We start from the raw sequence: 9,094 nt of genomic DNA on the forward strand, positions 1-9,094 counted from the left end.
ATACGTGCTGAATTGGATTTAGGAAACGGGGAGTTTGAGGGAGATATCGGATACTTTAATTTGAAGGAATAGTAATATCTAGCATTTATATAGCGCTTTAAAATTTGCAAAGTGCTTTACAAATATATCACATCTTTATCCTCACCACAACCCTGGGAGAGAGGTGCTAGTGTTATCCTTATTTTACAGACGGGGAGACAGAGGCAGATAGAGGTTAAAATGACTTGCCCAGGGTCTGAGGTTATATTTGAAATCAAGTCTTCCTGGCTCCAAGCTCAGTACTTCATCTGCTTTGCCCCCTGGCTGCCTCGTTTCTTTGGTAGAGAAATTTTATAAAGCATTTGAGACCATAAAACTTATTTACCGTGTTGGTGCTTTTCCTTTGGGGGACTTAAAGGTACTTTACTGGTCATGTCTATGATTTAGGGATTGAGGCGAAGTTGAAGGTCGTGCAGCTCACCTTCTTTGTCATCTCCTGGATACCACCCCCAGCACGCCCACCACGCCCTCACGCCTGGGTTTTCCCCCTGTCACTACCCTGGGCCAGGCTCTTACTTCAAGCTCGGCTTAGCATTTGAATGCTCTGCCCCCACACTTCTACCCGAGGTTTCCAGAGTTTCTTTCAAGTTTCAGCTCAAATCCCAGCTCCACAAACAGTCCTTTCCCAGTGCCCCTGGCTGCTAATCCCTTCCCTTTCGGACTACCTTCCACACACTGTTTATCTTGTATGGATCTTGTCGTTCACAAGTAAGTTGTCTTTTTCTTTATTGTTTTTTCTCCACCCCCCCTTTTTTTTTAATATCCCTAGTGCTTAACATAGTGCCTGGAACATATTAAGCACTGAATAAATGCCTTTTGATTGCTTGATTGAATGGACTTCCCTGCTTTCATTCAGTCTCTCCAGGCAAATTCAGACACTGTTGCCAACTTAGATTCTTACCGTCAAGTCAGTTAATAAATATTGTTAAGCACCTTCTATGTGCCAGGCACTGTGCTAAGTACTGGGGATACAAAGAAAGGCATCAGAAAATCCTTGCCTTCAAGGAGCTCACACTCTAATGGGGGAGAAGACAAGAGACAAGAAGCTGAAAAAGTGGAGAGAGGTGGAGGGAGGGCAGGGAGGAGAGAGGATACTTTTTGCCAAGTGGGAATGATAACGTGGCTGCCTTTAGCGGCCTCCTTAGATGGAGGATCCAGGAAGAGCCCTATATGTCCACCCCCACCTTCTGCAATCAGGAGAGGCAGGGAGTTCAGAGGAGGCTTGAATTTCAGAGCTGATTTCATGTTGGGATCATGAAGTCCAGGAGAGCAGCTGGGGGGGAAATAGTGAGGAGAATTCTCTGTGTGCCCCCCCCCCACACACACACCTAGCAGATTAACCTTCCCAAGTCTGTGCAAAGATTATTCATCACCTCCTTGTGCTTGCTGGAGCAAAAGCAAACTTTTCAGGGAAGACTCAGCCCTTCATTAACTGGCTTCCTCTAACTGCGCCCTTGCTTTTCTGCTATAACCTTTACCATCTCTTCTCTCCAACTAAAGCTATAACTACCAAGTAATATGTTAATATGTCCAGGACAAAATGTCACACACACACACACACACACACACGCATATACACACGCACATACACACGGACACATAAAGATTTCAAATCAACTTTTAAAGACATAAATAAAAGTATATATGGGATGATTTTGCATATATGTGTGTGTATATATGTGTGTATGTATATGTGTGTGTGTGTGTGTGTGTATATATGTATGTATACACACATATTTGTGTCTAATGGCAGCCATATCTAGGGCGGGTGGGGGGGGAAGAGAAAAAAGGGGGAAAAGAAATTTACATGATAACTTTATTATATATTTAAAAGGAATAGCAAGTTATATATCATCGTGAAGACATAATCAGAAGGAAGCTCCAGGATGCCCTTCAAGGACGGGGAAAGTTTAACTAGTCATTCTTGGACTTGGTTGTAACTGTTTCTCTTTTGGCCAGGAACCCCGAGGGTCTTCTCCTCCCAGTTTGAGCTGTTTCTAGCTGCCTAGGAACTGAAAGTATTGTCCATGGCCCTCTACATTTTGAATCTCCCCTCCTCCTCCCCCTCCCCCTCCCTGTTCCCCACCTACCCTCAGTGGCAAAGCCTTAGCGTTCCTGACCCAGTTACGGCTCCGAGTCGAGCCATGACCATCTGCTTCTCATCCCCCACACTCGGCTTGCTGCGTCCCAATCCAGTGCTTTCATACGTGCCAGAAATTATGCTCAGAAGGACCTCCCCAAGCACTGGCCAGCAAGTGATGTCCGTCTTCACCTTTAGTACCGGTTTTAAAACTTATCTCCTCCAAGAAGATTAGCCTGATTAACCCTGTTTCGAGGGAACAGCTTCTTTCCCAATCGCCTTCTGCACTCAGCGGCTCAGTATGTCCTGTGATTTTTCCTGTGGGGATATGGTGCTACCTAGATGGTCCATGAGAGTTCTTGTTCCTCTGCTTCCTCTCCTGAAATGTATGGTAAGTTCTTTTGGGGAAATGTTCATGGTTTCTTTTTACATGGGCAAGTACCAGGGGACACTGGATTTGGAGGAATGAAGCTGTAACACTATCCTCGGGAAAAATGGGGCTCTGTCTGGTTTGCCAATATTGAGATGGAGGCTGCTTCCTTCCTACAAGGACACACCTGGGCCCTTGATCACTAGGTTCCCTCCTCTCATATTCTGGCCTTCCTCTAGTCTAGAGCCACATGGCCCAGCTGCTTTTGGGCTGACCATGGGCGGTCTCCCTGGGAAAGGGTGTGGTCTGTCCTGCTTACTCTCAGGGGTTGGTGAAGAATGAAAGTCCGGGTCCTGACTCCAAAACATCCTTCTTCTAGACTAGCCTTCTCCTCCAACACCAGGTACTCAAGAGTAGAATGACCCATTTTCCTAGTGCAACCTCAGTCAGATTTTCTTTTTTTTTCTCCACCCCCCCTCCCCCCAACTGTTTTTGCCTTGGAAGAAAAATTTCTCAGTCATGGCTCTGCAAAGGCCCTGGGTTTGAATCCTTGTTTTGTTGCTAGTTTGTGGCCTTAGGAACACAACTTCGTGGGTCTAGGCCTCAGTATCCTCATCTATAAAATAAGGGAATTGGATTAGGTGATTTCTTGGATTCCTCCCTGCCTATGATCCTAGTGTTGTATGGAGTGGGCGCTGAATCGATATTCACTGACCAACTGTCAGTTTTGTGAGACTTAAAATAGTCCTCTCTTGGAAGGAAGCAAGGAAAGAAAGGAAGAAAGAAAAGAAAGGAAAGAGCATGTTGTTGGGTGTGTGATTTCATGAGCTGAAACTCTAGAGAAAGGGGCAGTACCCTCTCAGAAACAGGCGAGAAGCCTTTATTTACTCACTCCAATTGAAAGCTTCTTATGCCAGTAATGCACTTTAAGCCTTAATGCATTACTATATAAGTAACATATATTAAAACTATATATGTATGTGTGTGTATACACATACTCTGTTTGTATGGAATCACAGATCAGCACAAAAAGCTTCCACAAATCACCCTCCTGGTTCTCCCTGGAACATGAAGGCCCCCACAGAACACCCCTTACTTAGAGGAGCTCCTCCTGGTGTCTGGGATCTTTAAAGGGAAGGGTGTGGGATATTGGGATATAATGCAGACTTCAAGGTCATGAAGGCAGGGGAACCCCTCCCCACCAGTCCAGTTGGGCTCAGTGTCAGAGATGTAGTCAAAGACACCTCGGGGGAAACCAAGCCTTGAGCCTTGGGCTCCCAGGAGCAAAATGACATGTCCAGGAGCCCCAGGTCTTGGGTTAGAAGGAGAGCAGTGGCTTCAACCACACTCACTGGCCAACTGATAATTTTGGAAGACTTAAAAATAGTATTCTTCAGGAAGGAAAGAAGGAAGAAAAGAAAAGTAGGAAAGAAAGAAGGAAAGAAGGAAAGAAGGAAAGAAAGAAAGGAAGGAAGGAAGGAAGGAAGGAAGGAAGGAAGGAAGGAAGGAAGGAAAGGAAGGAAGATAATAGTATTCCCCAGGAAGGAAAGAAGGAAGAAAGTGAAGGAAGAAAAAGAAGGAAAGAAAGGAATGAAGGAAAGAGAAAAGAAAGGAAGGAAGGAAGAAAAGAAGGAAACAGCCTTGAGTACCTTGGATTGTAGACCCTAGGGCTAGAGGCTGGGCCTGACTTTTGCTCTCTGTGGCTGTACTTGCTGGCTGTGGGATAATCAGGAATTCAATGGCCCTCTTTCTGCCCTTTTCTGAAATGGAGATAAATCCTTATCTATCTCTGTGGGATAGTTGTAGGGTAAGCATATCAGTGGGAATAAGGACATTCAGAGATACTCCCAATAAAATAATTAAAATTGTTACCACCCAGGCCAGATATGTAAAGATAACCCAGGCATTCAGCCCTAATGTGGGCACACAGAGTTTATTGCTGAAGCTTCAAAGTTCCTTAGAGACCATGAACTTAAAATACCTTGGGTAGAGATTATGATAAGCTTCCAGGCAGATACTGAGCTTTCCCAGACTGCATCTTTTCTCCCTTGCTCCCTGCTTCTGTCTATCCTACTACCACTGCCAGCAGAATTTTTCTGAAATCAGTTTTGAACTCAACCCTTACTCATCAGCTCAAGAAATAGCAGCAGATTCCTAGGGCCTTTTGGATCAAATCCAAATTCTTCATCCTAACAGTTTGGACTTCTCCTTGATTATGGCTTTATGTTCCTCTATTCCTTCTTCTCAGCTACTATCACAGGCTAATCTCCTTAGTGTCCTCCCAACCCCTGTCCCCTCAAAGTACTTTTCCAGGCCTTTCCTTGATCTTATCCCCATCCCTGCTGTAGCCCATGGTGACTTCTTCTTTTTTTTTTTAATTCATTTCAGTAAATATTTATTAAGTGCCTACCACATGAGAAAAACTGTAAGAGGGAAAGGTATGTGATTTTCCCTTCCCCCTCTTATTTGATGCACTTACACAGGATGTTTACAAGATGGAACACCTCCCTAATTGAGTCAAGAATGGAACAACTCTATTGGCTGAGTAATCAAACTAGCCAAACTCCTGGAGGCTTTAAATAGTGAAGTCACAGAGGAATTTCATCGGTTTGAGAGAGTAGGAGAGATTTCAAGTGGGAGCTGCTAATGGAGCAGAATCCTGTAGAGAGGGAAGGAGGGAATTTCTCTTTTCCCCCTGCTTTACCCTGCCTGTCCCCCTCACCCATCTTGACCATGTAGCTCTGAAGAGGGGATTACTTGAACAGTAGAAGACCTTCCATCCGACACAGATAAGAGACACAAACCCAGAATTGACACAGACATAGAGAATCACTTGGAAGAAGAAACAGCTTCAAGGAATAGGACCCCTGGTAGGAAAGAAGAGAGTTAAATCTGGAGAGGAGGAGACGTTGGGAACTCAGTGTCAACTACATAATTTCAAAGGTAGCCACTCACAATGTTACCTTATCTCTTGAGTATGTATCAGTCAGGGGAATAGGCCAAATTGTTTTAGCTAGCCATCCTAGCTTTGTGTGCTCTGTTCATTTGGCGGCTAAGTGGTGCAGTGGATAGAGCACAGGGCCTGGAGTCAGGAAGACCTGAGTTCAAATGTGGCCTCGGATACTTAGCAGCTGGGTGACCCTGGGCAAGTCACTTCTCCCTGTTTGCCTCAGTTTTCTCATCTGTAAAATGAGCTGGAGAAGAAAATGGCAAACTACTCCAATATCTTTGCCAGGAAAACCCTAAATGGGGTCACAGAGTCAGATATGACTGAACAACAACAATACCATCTTTGCTTTTATCTAAGTCATTGCACAGGATCAAGCACAAGTCATTGGCGAACTCCACTGGAGATAATAGCCACTCTGGCCATCCAATCAGGTTCTGAATCCATCTAAATTGTATTATCATATACTCCCTTTCTCTCTTTTCCACAAGAATATGAGATACTTTATCAAACACTTTGTTAAAACTATATTTTTTGCAAATTGGGTCACTTAGTTCTCAAATCTTGTGGTTTCTCATTTCTTTCTTTTTTTTTGTAGTGGGGGGGAAGACAAGGCAATTGGGGTTAAGCGATTTGCCCAAGGTCACACAGCTAGTAAGTGTGTCAAGTATCTGAGGCCGGATTTGAACTTAGGTCTTCCTGACTCTAGGGCCCCTGCCCTATTCACTTCACCACGAAGCTGTCCTTCTCATTTAGTTTCCATGATCTTTCAAATATCACTGTTGATGGCTCAGCAGTCACTTCTGCTTTATCTTTTAGGACCTGAGGATGGAATTCATCTGAGCCAGGTGACTCTCTTACTATCTCCTTATTTATCTTGGTTATCAACTCCCTGTTAATTATTTTTGTTCTCTCACTTCTAGTGTAAAGGTCATTCTTCTTGGCAAAGGAAACAGAAGCAAAACAAAAAAAACTGAGCAATTCCGCCATCTCTTTGATGTCAATTATCATCAGCCCACCTACTCCAAGGATCCCTTCCTTGGTTCTTCTTTTCCTCCCATTAGAGCTAAAATGGGAGTCATTGTCCTTTTCTTCCCTCACTAGTATTTAGCTTATATATTCTAAGCTATAACATTCTTTACACTATTTTTATAGGACCATGTATGCTACCTGGGATAACTTTTATTTTTTGAACATTTATTTTAAAAAATATAAGTTGGTTGGTGAGATCCCTGTCCATCTATCTACATTGGGCTTTTCAGAAAAATTACAGTTATTCTTTTCACTGAAGTTGTTTTCCTTCCTATCTTCAAATTTTCGTTCTTGAGCATCGCCTATCTTTCCTGGGTTGACTTTCCTTGCAGCATTTTAATTCGTGGCTTCCTGCCTATCTTTCCCCTGAACTCTTTTAAATATTATTTCCCTAGGGGTAAGTCAGTTTATACCTAGATTTCCTTTCCTTTCTTTATCATAAACTCTAGGATGGAGTGGTCATTTCCCTCCAGGGCTCCTATCATTTTTGCCCTGGAAACCAGTACCTTTCTTTTAGTGAGAATAAAAGCCAGAATAGAATGTGCCATTGTCCTCTCCATCTTTTTGTAAGATTGAGAGTGAATTGAATCAATCAGCCCACCCTACTTAAAATAACTTAGAAGATGCTTTACACCCTGATATCTTTATTGGATGAGAATACTTCTACTGAATCACTTAACCCCAATTGCCTTGTCTTCCCCCCCACTTGGGCATTCAACTACGTCCACAAAAGTCCTAAATCACTTTGGAAGGAGGAAAATGCTTGCAGCCATTGGATGATGAAATGATGCTACATTGGAAGGTGTATTGAGATTGATTAAATAGACTGATCATTCCCTGTGGAGCTTGGATAAAATAGCAAACCGGTTCAAACCTTAGCATCCCAGGGTTGGGTCAGCCCAGTGGTGGAAGCTGCTTTATCCAAGCCCCTGAAAGAAAATCCCTTGGAAAGGACAAGAGGAGGACAGAGAGCCTTTGTTTCCCTGCTCTTCCGTTCACCATTGACCAAAGGAAGACCTTGCAAACTTCAAAAGGTTGGAAGATTTGTGATTATAATAGTAAGTTTCCCCCAAATAGTGATGGCTGGTGTCAGTATGTGCATTGGGAGCCTGGAGACGCATCGAAGACAAATGAGAGGAGAAAGAGTTTCGTGACAGTGGAAAGAACCCAGCAGAAACCTATTCCATACATAAGAACTTTATGAGGACTTCATGAAGGTGAGAAAGGGACTTCTCACAACTGAGAGCTGTGAGTTATCCCTTTAACACACATGCTCTCTAAGCCTAAATCCTTTTCTATCAGACTATGTATTTGTGGAAGAGCATGCATCTCATTGTGGGGCATAGTCTGTACCAACTGTTCTTACTATACTACCTTAGTAAATGGCCTTAATAAATACTTTTGAGGTGCCAGTTGGGAGAGCTGGTTCAGGCATGAAAGAATTCACTTAGATGATTTTCTTAGCTGTTTGTTGGGAGCTTTATTATGTGAAGCACACAGACCTGAGATTTAGCAAGGAGCTAAACAAAGGCCCTACTATAGGAAAAAACCCAGACTTACATAGACAGAAAACTATAAAGCCTGTAGGATGATGATGTGATTTTAGGGTTTCTTATGGGGGTTGTAGATTTAGGGACAGGATAAGTACAAACAAGGTGATGAAGGTGGTTGCCTGTAAAATAAGGAAGAACTGTCTTAGCACAGGATGAGGGAAGATGAATGACAGGATACAGAACACAGCATAAGGGGGACAAAAGCAATTATTTTGGTACAAGTTGTATGGTATTTCAAGATAAGGGGGAAAGGACATTAAAACACCTTCACATTGGGGCAGCTAGGTGGAGCAGTGAGTAGAGCACCGGCCCTGGAGTCAGGAGGACCTGAGTTCAAATGTGACCTCAGACACTTGATGCGTTTACTAGCAGTGTGACCTTGGGCAAGTCACTTAACCCCAGTTGCCCTGCCTTCCCCCCTGCAAAAAGAAAAAAAGAAAAGAAAACATGTTCAAGTTACAGGATCTCAAGTTACAAGATGCTCTACAGAATGAGCCTCAACCCCCCTCAGGGGACCTGGGAAAGTAACTCTTATCCTTCCTAAAACCCTTAGGGCACCGTTTGTATCCACATCAATACCACTTAGTAAATAGTAACTTTTTAAAGCTAGTTAAAACCAATTAGCATCAGCTCATAATCAAAGGAAGAGCGCACCAGTGGGGGCTCTGGAGCAATAGCCTTAGGATCACTACTCCCCAAACCTTTCAAGGATCTCGAGAGGGGAAGCCTTGCCCTGGGAACCTGTCCTGTCACAGCAAGTAGGGCGTGTGAGAGTGAGCCCACATTATGTACTACATTTTGAAGGAGAAAATCAGCACTAAGGCAGATCAAGTTATTAGCTCCCTTCTCTGCCAGGGATTGTATGTTTCCCAGTCTTCACTTATTTCCTCTTTCTGTCCTGGTGGTCTGTAGTATACGCCATTGACAAAATTGCTTCTATTTCTCCCTCCAGTGACCTTCACCCAAATATTTTCCATCATGCTTCCCTACTGTGGTTCTTGGATTTTCTTACGAGTATACCTTCTTAATATAGAATGCTATTCGTCCCCCCCCCCCCCGCCCTTTCCCCCTTC

This window comes from Trichosurus vulpecula, chromosome 7 (genome assembly GCF_011100635.1).
Source record: "Trichosurus vulpecula isolate mTriVul1 chromosome 7, mTriVul1.pri, whole genome shotgun sequence".
NCBI classification, from domain to species: domain Eukaryota; kingdom Metazoa; phylum Chordata; class Mammalia; order Diprotodontia; family Phalangeridae; genus Trichosurus; species Trichosurus vulpecula.